We start from the raw sequence: 17,513 nt of genomic DNA, 5'->3' as shown, positions 1-17,513 counted from the left end.
ATTTTGCTTCTTCTTTTTTTTTTTAATACCTACTGCTAAACACAGAACCTGGCATACATAAGAGGCTTAATAAATATTTATTGACTGGTTGATTAGTCATACAACTAAGCCAGAGGACTCTATATCTACTATATTGAGCTGCCTTTTAGAATAAAAATACAATTTGTAAAAACAAACCAAAGGAAAATGCTCTGAATCCAATTAAACTATCTGGAATATAAATAGTTTAGATAGGAAGATGACTTTAGAAGGGGAGAGATATTCATTCATCTAATAGTTAGAGTTACCGTCTCCAAATCATGATCTACTTCAATTGTTTTTTCAAATGCAAGCAATCACACCCCAATTCTTAAGTGAGAATAACTGGGCCAGACTGTTTTGTGTTCTCCCAAAATATGTATCAAGGGTAAATGAATACTGTCTACAAATTTAATTGTAAAACAGATGATGTCATTCTGTATTCAAAACCAGAAGGAGCACTTCAATCCTGATGGGTTTAAAGAGAGCACCTGGCTCTTCCATATAAACGGAAGGCATTGTGTAAGACCTGCAATGCTTTGCTGAACTCCCACATGACTTCATCCTGTAGTTTCACAAGGTACAGATAGCTTTTCTTTCCACTGAAATTTAGGTCTATAATGCTCATCAAAAAATTAACACTATTATTATAGAAGCATAAATAAAACAATGAGCTGTTAGTGACTGGTTTACTTGTTTCTTAACACTCCTCTATAAATGCAAACCAGACTGACATATACCATATTATTTAGTAATACTGGTTTGGTCACTAACTATATCCCAGAAGAAAAGTTGCCTCTGCCTACTATAAGTAAATGAAAACAACCTTTTCATTTAAACTTTCATTTAAGCATTCAACTTTCTAAACATTAGAATGTTCCTAAAACATTAAAGTATTTATTTTAAATTCCCATTTCACTTAAAGGAAACTTCAAAAGCTACTGCAATTCTATATAATCAGCAATGACCTTGCATACTTATTGTTGTTTAAAAGCAACATCACTAGGTGGATTTTACATTTGTCTCTTTAAAAATGTTTATTCCCATAAATAAAAATAAGCAAGAGTGAAGATCTATTATTCTACTTTGCCCAACACTTGCCCAAGGAATCCTATGGAACATTTGAGTTCACAAGAGAATTAAACTCAGATTTGTGGGGAGTACTAGGGAAGGGCTACTTTTTAATGGTACATTGAATTGTCTTTCATAGGAAATTAGTGCAGAACTCTCAGGGTACTCTTGACTACACTACCTAAGCAAATGGTTTTTCTTATCGGTCACCAATATGCAAAATAAAATGAGATTTTAAATTTAGTAAAATGGAAACCCTGCACTTTGTCATAGGGACATATTAAATTATTCTTCAATATCTATAATAATGATTACCTTTCTAATAACAGCAATAACAAGACATCAAAAATAAACAGAAGCATTAAATTTATTTTAAATAGTAGCCTGAACAGAATAATTTTTATGAATTATTTTTAGTGAAATTTCTGATAACAGTGAATTGGCTTTCTATTTATCCATTATTTTTAAACAATGACAAAACCTTTAGCAACTGAAGTATACCCAAGTCTGAAATCGAGATTATCAACCTTAAAATGTTATATTGATTGTCGAGATTAAAGTAAAATGCCATATTCCCCCCCACAAAAATGTTATATTGACTAAAAGTATATATACTATGTTTAAACTGATAAATGTAATTTCTTATAAAGACCATATTTAAGAAAATGCACTATATCTAAATACTTTTAAAATATCTCTATATAAACAGTGTATATAGACTATCAATTTATGATAATTTCAAATTGTTTATTTTGGGTATACTTTAAATATCTAGGTATATATTTTAAGCATAATAACTACAACATGATTTAAGAAAACTGTCCAACTTTCTCTCACATTGCAACTTCACACTTCAGTTCTGCACACTTCAGTTCATTACGATGATGAACTGAAATTGTTAATTTGCTTAAAATATGTATGTTTCATAATTCTTTACAAATGAATATTGTATACTTGAAAGGGTTGTTTTGATGGTTTCTATTATGCAATTATTGAGGATTTTTCTTAATGATTAGATAAACAGCATATTGAAAAGAAAATAATTTTTAAATTATATGTATATGCTTTTATACTTCATTGACTATAAAAGACAAATTACACATGTAGTTTGATGAATGACAACTGATAATTTCCTCTAACATAATTTGTTTTAACTATATGTGGAGGCAGTAAGAATCCTAAATTTTCCCAAAGCTAAGATTAAAGAAGACTATGTTACCTCTTGTGGAGAAAGAAATCAACAGTATCATTATAAGTAATTGAAGTAAAGGAATTTCCTATCCTCTGCTCAAAGATTCATCTAGCCTCACTTCAATTTAATCCCTATCTCAAATCTTGATGTTCCAGTGAAATTGGTCTAGTAGGTGCTCCTTATATAGACATTCCAACTCCATGATTTTGGATAATCCATGCCTCATGTGTATGATGTACTCAAAGACCTCCACCTTGTAGAGTCACCAGTTATCACCATTTCCCTAATTTCTTAATTGAATATTTGGTGTTATCTTTAGCTCTTAGCTTTCTTTCACTTCTTATGTTTAATCAGTTGCTAAGTATTGTTGATTTTATTGTACCTCTGAGAAATCAGTTTATTATTATAGCTAAGAAACTGGGGAAGATGCTTTTTAACATCCATTTTATAACTACAACAGCATACTTGCAGGGTTTTCCATTCCAACTCTATTTTTCTACTCCATCTCTATTCCTGGCACAATCCAGTCATCATACTATAGCTATTGTCCCTAGAAGAAATATGTACAATATTTATAGATTACTAGAACAATTCTCCTGCCTTATATAACTGTGGAAACTTTTACATGTGGCTCCCCCAGGTAATCTTACTGTGTTTGCCAAAATACATGTTTTTCTGAACTCTTCAGCAATTCAAGTCTCCCAAGTTTGAACAAATAGTAATTTGCAGAAACTAGCCAAAGCCTAATTACCCTAATGCAAGCAGTAGCCTCAATGAGCAAGTATCTTTGTGAAACTTCGATGGGAAAAATTCCAAATCCATCCATTTCCTCCCCTTTCCTTTTCTTTTGCTATCTTGTTTGCTCTAAAAATGACTTAAACATTTCATTCATTCTTAAAAATCAAAATAATTGTCAATAAAATAATGTTAATATTGAATGGCAGAATTCTTGCTTACTGGGAAATTGAGATTCTATTAATAGATTCATTTAAATAAAAGACAATTTGTCAGAACTATTTTAGTAAAATTTCCGAACTGTTACTTCAGACTTTTTAATAGGCAGAAACATTGTTTAGTGGTTTCTAATAATTTTTTATCGTGCATTCTTATTTTCCAGATTGAATCATTAGCCACATGGCCTGCTACACCATGGTTTAGTCTCTTAGGGATCCAAAGTTTGATATAGTTGTTTGGTCTCATGAATACTATGTACTTTTAATTTAAAAGAACACTATTCTACAGGTTTTTAGAGTTTGTATTTGAACCTACCAGAGGAATTTTCAGCTCATGGGTAAAATCACTCAAGTGAATACAGTATCCTTCAAATAGTCCCTCCAAAAAAAAAGAAAAAGAAAAGGAAAGGCTGTAGAAAATGTCAGGTGGATCCACAAGGTCTATTAACATTATACAATAACTCCAGATTAGAGTATTAGTAGCCTCTGTGACTTCATAATCTTTCTTTAAAATTCACAAGGTAGTTGTAAGGACAAGGCAAAGATATAGGATTAGCCATTAGAATAACTGAGTTCCCATTCCAGCTAGATATCTTGCATTTTACTTTATTATCTTATTAAAAAATAAATAAAATCCTTACCTTCTGTCTTAGAATCAATACTGGGTATTGCTTCCAAGGCAGAAGAGTGGCAAGAGCTAAGCAATGGGGATTAAATGACTTGCCCAGGGTCAAACAGCTGGGAAGTTTCTGAGGTCAGATTTGAACCCAGGAACTCCTGTCTCTAGGCTTGGCTCTCAATTCACTGAGCCACCCAGATGCCCCCTCAGCTAGCATTTTAAAGGAAACATGTAAATTCACTCAAAAAGGGAAGAAGTCATTTGTAAATTGTGAACTGAAGAATGTAAGTATGGATTTTCCATAATGGATTTTTTTTAAGTGAAGAAAACATGTGTAAGACTCTGATCTTATATTACCTATGCAAAAAAAGCTTGACAGGCTGTTCTTGATGGAACAATGCATCTAGCTAGAGTCACAGTTCAACTCTGTCAGTCCATAAACATTTATTGTCTACTACATGCCAAGCATTATGGTAAGTATTAGAGATAAAGAAATGAATAAAAAATGTCCCTGCTCTCAAAGAGCTCATACTCAAATGGGAAAGACAAAATAAATTATATATATATATATGTGTGTATATATATATATATATACACATATATATATATGTATATATGTATATGCATAAATACAAATAAGCTATATAAGGCTAAACAGGAAGTAATTAAGAGAGGTAAAAATTAATGTCCCAGTTCTGCCACTTACTAGTGAACTTGGGTAAGGCACAATTCAAACAAAACAGTTATCAAAACCTACTTTGGAGTGAAGAGCACTATAATAAGAAAAGACCAGGAGAGGAAGTTTTATTAGAAATTGTCCCTGCCTTCACTTCTATAATGATACACCTACAAATAATAAAAAAAAAATTTACAAGTAAGTTAGAAAATTATAGGTTTTTAAAAGTAATGTGAAACCTGGAGAGTAACCAATTAGGGATATCAGAGAAGCCATCAAGAAAGGAGTAGCAATTGTAATGTATCATAAAAGGACAGGTAAGAATTTAGTTAAGGATAGGGTAGTATAATAGGAAAATGAGGAACTGGAATCTTTTTTTTCATTCTTAAATTTTCTTGGAGAACTTTGTCTTGGTTCTACCACTGTCCTGATACCACCCCACCTGGTGTTATATTAATTTGGGTTCATTTCATACTCTTGTAGAATGTATACTCCTTGATAGCTGGTTATTTGTTATATTTAGCTTTTTATCTTGAGTCTTGCACATTAAAGGCACTTAAAAATATTTGTTGCCTAGAAACAAGTAACTGTATTTCAAAGTCATCCCAGGTTAGTTGTCCCTATAAACTTTGCTCTGTCTCACGACCCTTGGCAAGTCTGGCAATTTTACTTCTCCAACATTTCTCACATTTGTTCCCAACTCTCCACTCACACAGCCACCTCTCTGATGATGGCTTCAAATGTAATGCCTGATTTTGATTTCTTCAACATGTAAATGAGCTCAACGTGCTCTACAGAATCCATTTCCACTATCTTTGCAGCCATGAGAACAAATTATTTTCATCTGTCCTTTTTATCTGGGTAAGTCTTCACATGCCATTTATCAATGTACACATTTTCTGCTCTTTAAAGGCAGGCCATTTTTGTTGTTGTTGTTGTTACTGTTATTGTTGTCTTTGGGTCTCTAGGGCTCAGTTGATCACAATGCCTAGAACATATTAGGCCTTAAAATATTTGTTGAATGAAAAAAATTAAAGGAATTTTAACATATAAAATAAAATGAACTAAAACTCAAAAGTGAAAAAGGATCACAGAATCAAGGAATCTGAGAGCTGAACAGGACCTCAACTGCTACCCAGATCATAATAAAAGACAGAATAACATATGCAATCTGACTGGACTATAGACTTCATGGAGGGTTCTATAGAGAGTATCAATAAAAATGTATTAAGCATTCACTCTATGTGTCTGGCACCATTTTAAGGGACAGAGGACCAAAGACAAAACCAAACTCTATCTGTACCCGAACTCCCAATCTAGGATGCTGGGGAACTATATTTAGATAAGCTCCAGCCATGTTTCACATTATTCTTAGTAATCTAATCCCAGTTACTTTGTCCTTTCTACTCCATTTCTACCACCATCCATTTTCTTGTTTGAGAATCGCATAGGTAAAAGGACTAAACCTGAGTTTTCTTTGATAGGGAACTCAAAGATAAGAAAACTCCCTTCTACTGAGTCAAGGCAGTACTCTCTCTGATACCTACAGTTTTAGGGATTTACCTAGAGAATTAAGTAAGATGTTAAGTGGTTTTCTCCAGATGACAGCCAGGTTCAAGTCAGTATCAAGACATAGAAGTGAGACTTAAATTTAAAACTTCTTCACTCTGGAGCCAGCTGACTTACTATACTTGAAGCCCAAGATCACATAGCTAAGTGATGCCAAGTTCAAAATTATCAGACAGAGGCTGTCTCATTTCAAGAGCAATGCTTTTTACTCTGCCCCACTCCACCATCTTAATTCCTTGCAAATGCTTATTATATATTACAAGAGATGAGGGGATAATAATGGATTCTAAAATATAATAATACTCACTTTAGTACCAATTTTCTACTACCAGTTCAAAATGTCTTACAGATATTATCAAATTAATCTAGAAGTTCAACTGAAGGAGTGGGAAGGTATAATACAATGAGGATTTAGTTGGGGAAAATATCCTATTCTGGTTTTCTCAGATTTTGGTTACTGTAAAATTAGAGTATGAATTGATTAAATATGAACCATAGTCCTTATGATGATGAAAAAGTTTTTGGGTAACTAAGGATATGAAGGCACCATTCCTTATGAGAAAGATTATAGTTCAAAAAAGAAGAGTGAGACTTTTCCCTGAATCACCGGAATCATTCTTTATCCCATTTTACCCCATTTGTCTTCTAGTTAAGATTCTGTACAACTAAAACAGGCTCATCCTTTTTCATGTGTTCAGTATACAGGTGATTTGGGGAGATACGTAGCACAGTGGATAGAGAGCTGGGTCTGGAGTCAGGAAGAAGGCATAGGTTGAAATCTGGCTTCAGACGCTAGCTGTGTGATACTGGGCAAGTCATTTAATGATATTTACCTCAGTTTCCCAGCTGCAAAATGAACTAGAGCAGGAAATGGCAAATAACTCCAGAATCTTTGCTAAGAAAAACCCACAATGGGGTGATGAACTATCAGATATAGCGGAAATGCTGAATGAAAACAACAAAATATAGATGGCTTGAGGAAGTTTAAAAAAATGGATTAGTGTTGTATTTGGAGTCAGAGAGTCTGGATTAAAATCCCACCTTTGTTACTTATTCTTTTAAAGGACCTTCAGGAAAAAAAGAGATTATTTAGGACTTATTTTCCTTGTATGAAAAATGAAGGTATTGAACTAAATAAGTATTTTAGCTATCCATTTTATCTCTAAATCTATATACTATATCTAAATAGAATACATCCATTACCTAGTTGTGCTATAATTAGCACGATATTTAATGTCCATGAGCTTCAGTATCCTCATTTACAAAATGAAGAGATTTTATTGGATAACCTCTAAAGTACTTTACAACTCTGATATCACTTTTAGTAATTTTTGTTGATAAATTTTTTCTGGCATCAGAGATTTGTTTTCCAAATTTTTTTGTTTATCTGATTAGGCTACAAAGAATAGCTTTAATTGTAAAAAACTGAGAAGAAAAATAACACACATGTAAACACAAAGGCAGATAGGTATATTCAGGAATCTATAATAGTATCACTAAAATATTACAATTATAATACTAAAACAATATGTAAACAGAATAAAAATAGCCAAGTAATAAACAATAATCAGACCCAATTTCTCCTAAGGGAAGACAGCACAGGCTGAGTCATAATCTTTTTTAAAAGATTACATAAATAGATGTGGAAGGACAGGTGCCTCAGTTGTCATGTGTGTTATATGCAAAGCATGCAAAAAAGAGAAATTCATTTAATCCGGAAAGAACTTAATCAAACCTGCAAAAACTGAAAAAGTACGGCCAGAGCTACCTAGAGAAAACTTTGTTTCAGTCAGAACTGAGGAAGTTTTACATTTTTTTATTTACTAAAGGGGAAAAAATAGAAAGAACAGAATGGGCGGAGAATGGAAGAAATAACGCTGTCAACATGGAATGTGATTTCTTACTCAGACTAAAGGTATCAAAGGGATGAAGCCAATTACAGATGATGATTCATTGAGGTAAATGAAAGCCTATGGCACAGGTTTGCTTTGCCAACTTTCAACCTCATCTGTCTTATCTGAAAGTGGCAGTCAATAAATTGCCCAGAGCTTGACCTAATAATCTAGGAAATAAGCAGATTCAAGTTAAATTTTTTAAAATATCCTAGCAAAGGGACTAAAAGTACTGAATTGTGGAGATATCCATGCTCTTCTTCCCAAGGCCATTGTTGTCCAAATGAGAGACCAAAAAGCAGAACATATCAACTCACACTTGCAATAGTTTATTGCAGTGTCCTTTCACACACTGCACTCATGACTTTGCTGCTTTTTCTTCAAGAATGTGGCACCCTGGGAAGCCATTCCTCAGCTATGTAAATCTAAACTAACTACACCCTCACCTACAGACAACTAAATGTTGAAATTCAAAAAAACAGTGCTTCAAATTCTGTATGTTCCACACTTTGTGCTAATGATTAAGAATTTTAAGAGTCAGGGAATACAAGTTAGTTTAGGTTTCCACGGACATATCAATTTATTAAAAAGAAGAATCCTATTAGGTTTGGGTTCTATGAAGGAAGAACAAGAGGGGAAAAAAGATGAAAATGAGGAAGCAAGAGAAATGTAATAACTGAAGAATTCTGCTTTCTTAACTTCTGAGGCTATAAAGAAAAAAAGACATTGATCATACTTCAGTTCTCTTCAGAATAAAGAAACATACTTAGGGAAGACTCATGACTCTGATGTTAAATACTCAGGTAAATAAAAGGTTTATGATGAACTAATGTTATGTCTGAAATCCTCTGGAGACTATATCTTATTTTTATAATTCTTTATTGAATAGCAAAAAAGTGAACCAGAGGAAAAAAAAGAGAAAAGCATGAACCACGTTTGGCCTGCTCTTTCAGTCACATTGTCCATGAGTGGGCTAAGTCAGCCGAAAGTGAAACCATGCACCCTCCAAAGTCCATAATTCCAGGGAAAGAGAGCCCTCCCTGTCTCCCATGCCCATTTATGGTTTTTGTGATGTCCCTGTCCCTAGTTTTCTCAGATCAATGGACTCAGATCTCAGTCCAGACAAGAGGTGGGTCTTCAAGACACCAGGAGTAACCATATGGCTTTTATAATGGCTGCACAGTGCAAGTACAGCATTTGTTAGCATGGAAGATAAAAGAAGGGAGGACTTTACCCATGACCTCAAGGAGAGAGAGTTCAGATTTTCCTTTGTTGCTGACTATGTTAAATAATAGAGGTGAAAATGGGCATCATTGTTTCACGCTTGATCTTATTGGGAAGGCTTCTAGTTTATCCCCATTGCAGATGATTTTTGCTGATGGTTGTATATATATACTGTTTATTATTTTTAGGACAGGCCCTTCTATTCCTATACTTTCTAGTGTTTTCAATAAGAATGGGTGTTGTATTTTATCAAGGCTTTTTCTGCATCTATTGAGTTAATCATGTGATTTTTGTCAGTTTGCTTGTTAATATGGTCAATTATGCGGATGGTTTTCCTAATATTGAACCATCCTTGCATTCCTGGTATGAATCCTACCAGGTCATAGTGAATAACCCTTGTGATGACTTGCTGGAGTCTTTTTGCTAGTACCCTATATTCATTAAGGAGATTGATCTATAGTTTAGTCTATAGTTTTCTTTCTCTGTTTTTGACCTACCTGGCTTTAGGATCAGTACTATGTTTATGTTGTAAAATGAATTTGTTAGAACTCCTTCTTTGCTTACTCTGTCAAATAGTTTGTATAATATTGGATTAGTTGTTCTTTGAATGTTTGATAGAATTCATTTGTGAATCCGTCAGGACCTGGGGATTTTTTCTTAGGGAGTACTTTGATGGCTTGTTCAATTTTTTTTCTGATATGGGGTTGTTTAGGTGATTTATTTCTTCCTCTGTTAGTCTAGGCAATTAGAGTCTAGAGTCTAGGCAAGAGCTAGAAAAAAAATCACAAAATGGAAAATCAATAATTTCGATTACATAAAATTAAAAAGTTTTTGTACAAACAAAAAGAATGCATCCAAAATTAGAAGGGAACAACAAATTGGGAAACAATCTTCAAAACAAAAACCTCTGACAAAGGTCTAATTACTCAAATTTATAAAGAGCTAAATCAATTGTACAAAAAATCAATCCATTCTCCAATTGGATAAATGGACAAGGGACATGAATAAGCAATTTTCAATTAAAGAAATCAAAACTATTAATAAGCACATGAAAAAGTGTTCTAAATCTCTTAAAATTAGAGAAATGCAAATCAAAACAACTCTGAGGTATCACCTCACACCTAGCAGATTGGCTAACATGACAGCAAAGGAAAGTAATGAATGCTGGAGGGGATGTGGCAAAGTCGGGACGTTAATTCATTGCTGGTGGAGTTGTGAATTGATCCAACCATTCTGGAGGGCAATTTGGAACTATGCCCAAAGGGCGATAAAAGACTGTCTGCCCTTTGATCCAGTCATAGCATTGCTGGGTTTGTACCCCAAAGAGATAATAAGGAAAAATACATGTACAAGAATATTCATAGCTGCGCTCTTTGTGGTGGCAAAAAATTGGAAAATGAGGGGATGCCCTTCAATTGGGGAATGGCTGAACAAATTATGGTATATGTTTTGTGCTCAAAAGAAAAATAAAGTGGAGGAATTCCATGGGAACTGGAACAGATGCAGAGTGAAAGGAGCAGAACCAGGAGAACATTGTACACAGAGACTGACACATTGTGGTACAATCAAATGTAATGGACTTCTCCATTAGTGGCAATGCAATGACCCTGAACAACTTGGAGGAATCTACGAGAAAAACCACTATCCATATTCAGTGAAAACACTGTGGGAGTAAAAACACCAAAGAAAAACAACTGCTTAATGATATGGGTTGAAGTGATATGGTTGGGGATGTAGACTCTAAATGAACATCCTAGTGCAAACAACAACATGGAAATAGGTTCTGATTAAGGACACAAGTAATATCCAATGAAATTGCATGTTGGCTGCTGGAAGTGTGGGGGAAGGAGAGGGAGGGAAATAATGTGATTATTGTAACCAAGGAATAATGATCTAAATTGAATAAATAAACTGATTCAAATGGGAAAAAATAATAAATAAAATCAAGGTTGTTTTTAGGTCCAAAAGGGGAAGAGATCAATATTAATGTTTCACACTAACCAAAAAGGAAAAAAAAGTTAGGAAAGAGGGCATGAAGAATGCTGGAGAGAGGTAATAATTACTATTTTTAAAATAGTGAGTATGAGAAGTTTAAGGGACGTCCAGACATAGTGAAGATAACTGAGGCCAGGGGAGTGAATAAAATTGCTCACTGTGGGTATAGACAGAAGACAAAAGGGCCTAGGACTAAACCATAGAAGACTACTTGCTGTTAGAAGCAGTAAATAGAATGATGATAAAGCCAAGAAGGTTGAGAGATAGAACTCAGATACATAAGAGGAGAAATAGGGATTGACTGCTGTCACAAAAGCCAATGGAAAAGAGAATATTCAAAAGAAAGAGATGGTTGATGATGTTAGAAGTAATGGAGAGGAAAAGAAGTAAGAAGATAGAGAAGGCAATTCAATTTAGGACACTACAGGCAACTTGATGGTAACTATGGATAGAGTGCTGAGCCAGGAGTCAGGAAGATATGAGTTCAAATCCAGGGTCAGATACTGACTAGTTCTGTGACTCTGGGCAAATCACTTTAACCAGTGTTTGCCTCAGTTTCTTTATCTGTAAAACAGAGATAAGAATATCCCCTACATTGCATAGTTGTTGGAAAGAAGTGCCTGGTATATAGTAAGTATTGTATAAATGTTAGTTTAAAAAAATAGTTGGAAATTAGGTTTTTTACCTTGGGGTAGTTTAAGGAGATGAAAGGTCAAGAGAACCTTTTTTATTTTTATTTTTATTAAAAATAAGTGATATATATATATTTTTTAAGCAAAAGGAAAAGGCCAAGAAGATGAGGAAAGAATGGGGGATGTGATAAAACTTCAAAGGAAGAGCTTCCAGAGGGCAGGGATAGGAAAGAATCAAAGGTATAAGTAGAGGGTTTGGTCTTGGCAAGAATGGGCCATTTCATCACAGCCTCAAACAAAAGAGGCAAATTTGATAAGATAAAGCCATTATGACATATAAAAAAAGGGAGACAACATGAACTTAAAAACATTATATTTCTAATCAAATAACAGTTTCTGTTACTGTTCAGTCATTTTTCGGGTATGTCCCAACTCTTCATGACACCTTTTGGGGTTTTCTTGGCAAAGATACTGGAGTGGTTTGTCATTTCCTTTTTCAGTTCATTTTACATATGAGGAAGTAAGGAAAACAGGGTTAGTTGACTTGCCCAAAGTCATACAGCTAGTGAGTGCCTGAGGCCAGTTCTGAGCTGACCCCAAGCCTGGCACTCTATCTGGTGGCACAATAACTCCTAGGTGCTCCTAAACAATTTGTTGTTCAGTTGTGTTCAATTCTTTGGGTCCCCGTGGACCATAGCATGGCAGGTCCTTCTATACTCCATTATCTTTCAAAGTCAAAAATAAAAATAATAGGTAGTATTTATATAGCATTTTAAGATTTGTGAAGCACTTTACAAATATCATTTCATTTTAAGATCAGAATAATTCTAAGAAGTAGGCACTATTATTCCAATTTTATAAATGGGAAAACTAAGGCAGTCAGAGGTTAAGTGACTTGCAAAGGGACACATAGATAGGAAATATCTGAGGCTAGATCTCTATCCATGAAAGATCAAATGAGATGAGATATATCTAAAGCACCTAATAATGCCTGACATGTAGGAAGGTTCATTTAACAATTTATGACTCCTTTCTCTTCCTTCACTGAACTCTATACCTAAGAAAGAGAGAGAAAAGGCTGGTATAAGTAGTTTAAGTAGAGGAGGAAACTTTAATTATTTAAAATACTTGGAAACTCACAATATTAAAATTTCACCTGTGAAGTTAATTACAGGAAACAATGGTACTCAAAAATCTGATCTTGAATATATGTTTTTCCTATATTTCTATGGCTGTGTCCCATTTAACACAAAACCAAAACTTTTTTCTTCCTACATATTCTAGAAGATTTAACCATTATTTAATAATTGACTTGTAGGAAATACTATCACTTTAGGATCTTCATTTTATAAGTAAATGGAGAAGCTGGAGCACCAAATTGTTAATTAACTTTCCTTAGGTCATAAAGTGAATGAATGACAGACTGCAGAGAACAAATCCTTATTATTCACACAGTACTTTACTCACTAGGTTATCATTTCCAGCCTCTGATTTTGTGTTACCCAAGTTTGACTTTAATTATGTAAAACGATATAATGGAATTCTCAAAAAAATTATCTTAGTTCACTTTGAAAAAAAATTCCAGGTATCACTTGGAGTGGGGCAAAGAAAGGGTTAAAAGAGATGTAAGGAAATCAAACTTCTTAAGACATGCTGTCACTATGCTAAAAACATTGGAAATTAGTCATCTGTGCTGTCGCTTGCAAGGCAAGAAAGCAAGGAGAACTAGTTGGATCTCCATGCCAAATGAAATGTCCCCTTCTCAAAAAGGAAACCAACAATCATGTCTGTTGTCATTTTCATATAGAATCAAAGAACAGGAGAATTTCTTTACATAGAATGCTTATGGAGGTTAGTATACAGGAGAACTGAAATTCTGAGATAACTCAAAGTTAACACTAACTCTTAGTATTGTTTCCAACCAGGCTATTGGAAGTCCTTCTTAGTGTGTAATTAGAATTTTGCTCCATAGGGACTTTCTTTCCCAGCATCCCACTTTCATATTTACACTAACATACTAATGTAGGGAAGATATAAGTTTTGTGTAGCTCCTCCCTCAGCCTCTGCTCCTGGGGAACGAGGCTGTAGTGGTTGGGCGAATGCCAGGAAGGATAATTTTATTCATGTGGCTTTACTAAGGCTTTTACATTTGTTCTTTTATTTCTCCTACTTCAAGTGATTACTAATAAACTTTATAAAATATAATGCTTGGAGTTATTGGATATTAATTTAAATGTTACATTAGTCTACTAAGAGAAAAATATTATACACATTCCCAGATTCTGTCATCATATAGATTGTTTTTGTATGTTTTCCTGTGTCACAGGTGGGGGATAAGTCTGAGATGACAGTGATGGAAAGAAAAAGGGCATCAATAAAACTTAATTTGCAAATAATAGTCTACTTTTTCAGACTTGGGAAGCAAAATAAAGGAAACATAACTAATCTCTTCTGGATTACCAAGTTTCTTATGGTATCAGGGGTATAACACTAAATAAGAATACTATATGGATTCTACATCAGGAGGAATAGAAATTATAGGAGAATGGAACAAATGGGTATTGATTTTAAGCCATATAGAGAAATTGCTTTGGGTTTCCCCCAATGATTACCTAACAGCAGCTTGAATTTGAAGCGTAGAATGTTTTACCATAGACTCATAAGATTCTAGATGTAGAGCTGGAAAGGGTTTTGGATACTAATCTTTCCCTTTTACAGATGAGGAATTCAAGGTCCAGAGGATATTTTGCAAAATCTTGAACACAAGCCTTCTTTACTTTACATTCAATAGTTTATTCATTATAATAAACTGCCACGTTTAATAATAACAGTATCTCACATTGGTTTGTTGCTTTATACTTTTCTAAGCACTTCTTCAAACATTTAGTTCCTTGTCATAAATCAATGAAGAAGATATTTATCATTTAATCAATTTTATAGATAAAAAATATGAGTCACAGAAATGGTCAGCAACAATTTGCTAAATGCTTTCCCCACAATACTGCTATAAGGAAGTGCAAATATTATCTCCATTTGAGAGATGAGACTCGACTACCCATATTTATGTAGCAATTTGAGGGGAAAAAAAAGGCAGATAGAACTTAGGAATTCTGACTCTTGGTCCAGTGTTCTTTTCATGATGCATAATGCTTTTCTTCCTTATCTATTGTTCTTTTAAAAACTACAAAAGATAGTTTTTTTCTGTTGCCATACAGGGTTGCTATCTATTTTATACATGGACACAGGAGGTATAAAACATTCACAGGGGACATTTGTACAGCCCCATCCATATACATCTTGCGCTTAGTTCAACCACAGGAAATAATGAAAATGCTTTTCCAGAGCTTGGCTGTGCAAACGTATGTAATGGAGCAGGCCTGGGAGAGGTCAACCAGCCAACAGAAGTCTACAGAGAGCTGCGATTAGTAGATTACCCTTGGAATATTTATGCACAGAAATGAATGAGGAGCCTGGGAATGGGAAAAGTTATTAGTCTCCAGGCCTGACTGTCTACATCATTATATTAAAAAAATATTCTAGGCAAAACTGTTCACATTTTTTAAAAGTTACAACTTATCTCATGGAACAAAATGCACAAATTCAAAAATAGTCTTTGCCAATTATTTTGCATTAAGAAAAGTAGCTTATATCACAAAACCAATTCCAGACTTATTTTACTGCCAAGAACAACTGCCAAGAGGTGGTAACGCCTCATTAATTTGCATTTTCACTAATTTAGCATTTGTGTTCATTCAATCTGATCTGTTCTGAACTTTACCTTTGCACCATCTAAGAAACAGAGGATCTGCTAAATGAGTTACTAGTGCAAAAAAAGACTGATGGTGCATGCTTAATTTTCTTAAAAGTATAAATCTTTTCAAAGTACTTTAGCAAAATGTGGACATGCAAAAATATTTTTTTAATTACAATTGTATCTTTCCTCTTCATTAAAGCATAACTGGCTAGAACTTTATTTGAAAATACTATTTATTAATAGTTCATTTAAGTTACTCTATGTGTAGTTGAAATTTAAAAGAAAGATTTATATGTATACTAGTCCAGGATTTAGATTTTTCACAATTCAGAGTAATCTGCCTCCAAATTCTTTGGAAATTTTTTTGGATACTTGCACTAAAACTAGTGAGATTCAAGCATTGTAGGGAATTTAAATGGCTGAATTGTATTGATATATTGACTTAAATGACAATTTATTTTCATTTTACAAGATGAAGAAAATAAGAATATGGCTACATAAAAAGGAAAAATAATTTCTACAGAGCTGTCTTTATTGGATTATAAAAATTATTTTATTATTATTAATTATTTTCAAAGAATAGCTTAAAGAATTTACTTTCTTCAGTAACACAAATGAACCTATAAAGTGTTAGCTATTCATCTTTCCAATACTTTATAGTGTTAGGTTATTGAATGTTCCTCACAAAAGCCATTAAGCCACACACACTACAATAGCCTATGCTCTAGGTTCCTCCTCCATAAAGAACCAGTAATTATGAGAACTGATGAACACTGTGACTGATTCTTATTGTTGTTATTTCAGTAATATCTGATTCTCTGCAAGCCCATACAGTAGATTTCTTGGCAAAGATACTGGAAGGCTTTGCCATTTCATTCTCCATATCATTTTACAGATGAGGAAACTGAAGCAAAAAAATATTAGGTGACTTGCCCAAGGTCACACAGCCAAGACATGTCTGAGGTCAGACAGATTTGAATTCAGGAAGCTGAGTCTTCCTGACTCCAGGCCTCATGTTCCATTAACTGTACAACTTTGCTGTCCATGGCTGGTTCTAGTGGCACAAATTTCCCATTTCACCAGGGGTGGGGTCACAAGAAAGATGAAAAGCTGATTTAGGAAAGCAAAGATGAAACTAAGGAGACCATTGGAGCTGGAATCTTGCTTGAAATCTCAGGGTATGCTATGATGAAGTTGGAATTCACTTTTAAAAAATTTCAAATTCAAGGTAACGTAGAAAGCAGAAAGAACAGTAAAGAAGCAGTTTTCCCCTCAGAACTGCTACTGTGATGCCTAAAATAAAGGACCCATATTTTAATATTGATACTCTTCTGTGAAAGGCCACTAGGACTTTATATTATGAAACATCGCAATCCCTAAAAAAAATCAATATTACATAGAAGGGTACTGGAAAAATAAATAGGCTAAACCATATTCCCAGGATTTATTTATAAATGACAGTATGCACAAATGGTATAGAAATTATCCTCCAAAATATCTATAACTAGAAAAGGAAGGGAAATAGTCATGTAGCAAGAAGAAAAGATATTAAATGTTTATTCCAAGTATTGTATTGATTTGTACATATATAATGAGGAAAGGCCCAGAGATGGACTTGTAGGATGTTATATGTAAACAATCCACAGAGGTTTTACGGGAAGACATGACTAGGAATTACACAGGATAGAAAGGCATGGATTCATCCCAGGTGGAGTAACTATACACATACTGATGATCCTCTAAAGTATTGCTATATTGAAAAATAGCCAATTCCATTATTTTTTCCTCTATGTACCATATCTTGAATAAGTGGAAGAAGTTCTTGACTAATAGAAAAGTTGTAAAAAAATTTTTAAGTTATTAAAGGAAATGTTTCAATGAATTTTTCTAAATTAATATTTGCTGTTAACATGGTGAA

General features: G+C 33.8%; 1 protein-coding gene across 1 annotated transcript in view; it reads right to left on the bottom strand.

The window, feature by feature from the left end:
* GMDS (GDP-mannose 4,6-dehydratase) overlaps positions 1 to 17,513 on the bottom strand; it is an 840,983-nt gene that overhangs the window by 461,718 nt on the left and 361,752 nt on the right. The gene's annotated exons all lie outside the window — the stretch shown is intronic.

The sequence above is a fragment of the Monodelphis domestica genome, chromosome 3 (assembly GCF_027887165.1).
Source record: "Monodelphis domestica isolate mMonDom1 chromosome 3, mMonDom1.pri, whole genome shotgun sequence".
NCBI classification, from domain to species: Eukaryota; Metazoa; Chordata; class Mammalia; order Didelphimorphia; family Didelphidae; genus Monodelphis; species Monodelphis domestica.
The sequence above is the reverse complement of the archived record's forward strand: the minus strand, read 5'-3'. Positions and strand labels throughout refer to the sequence as shown.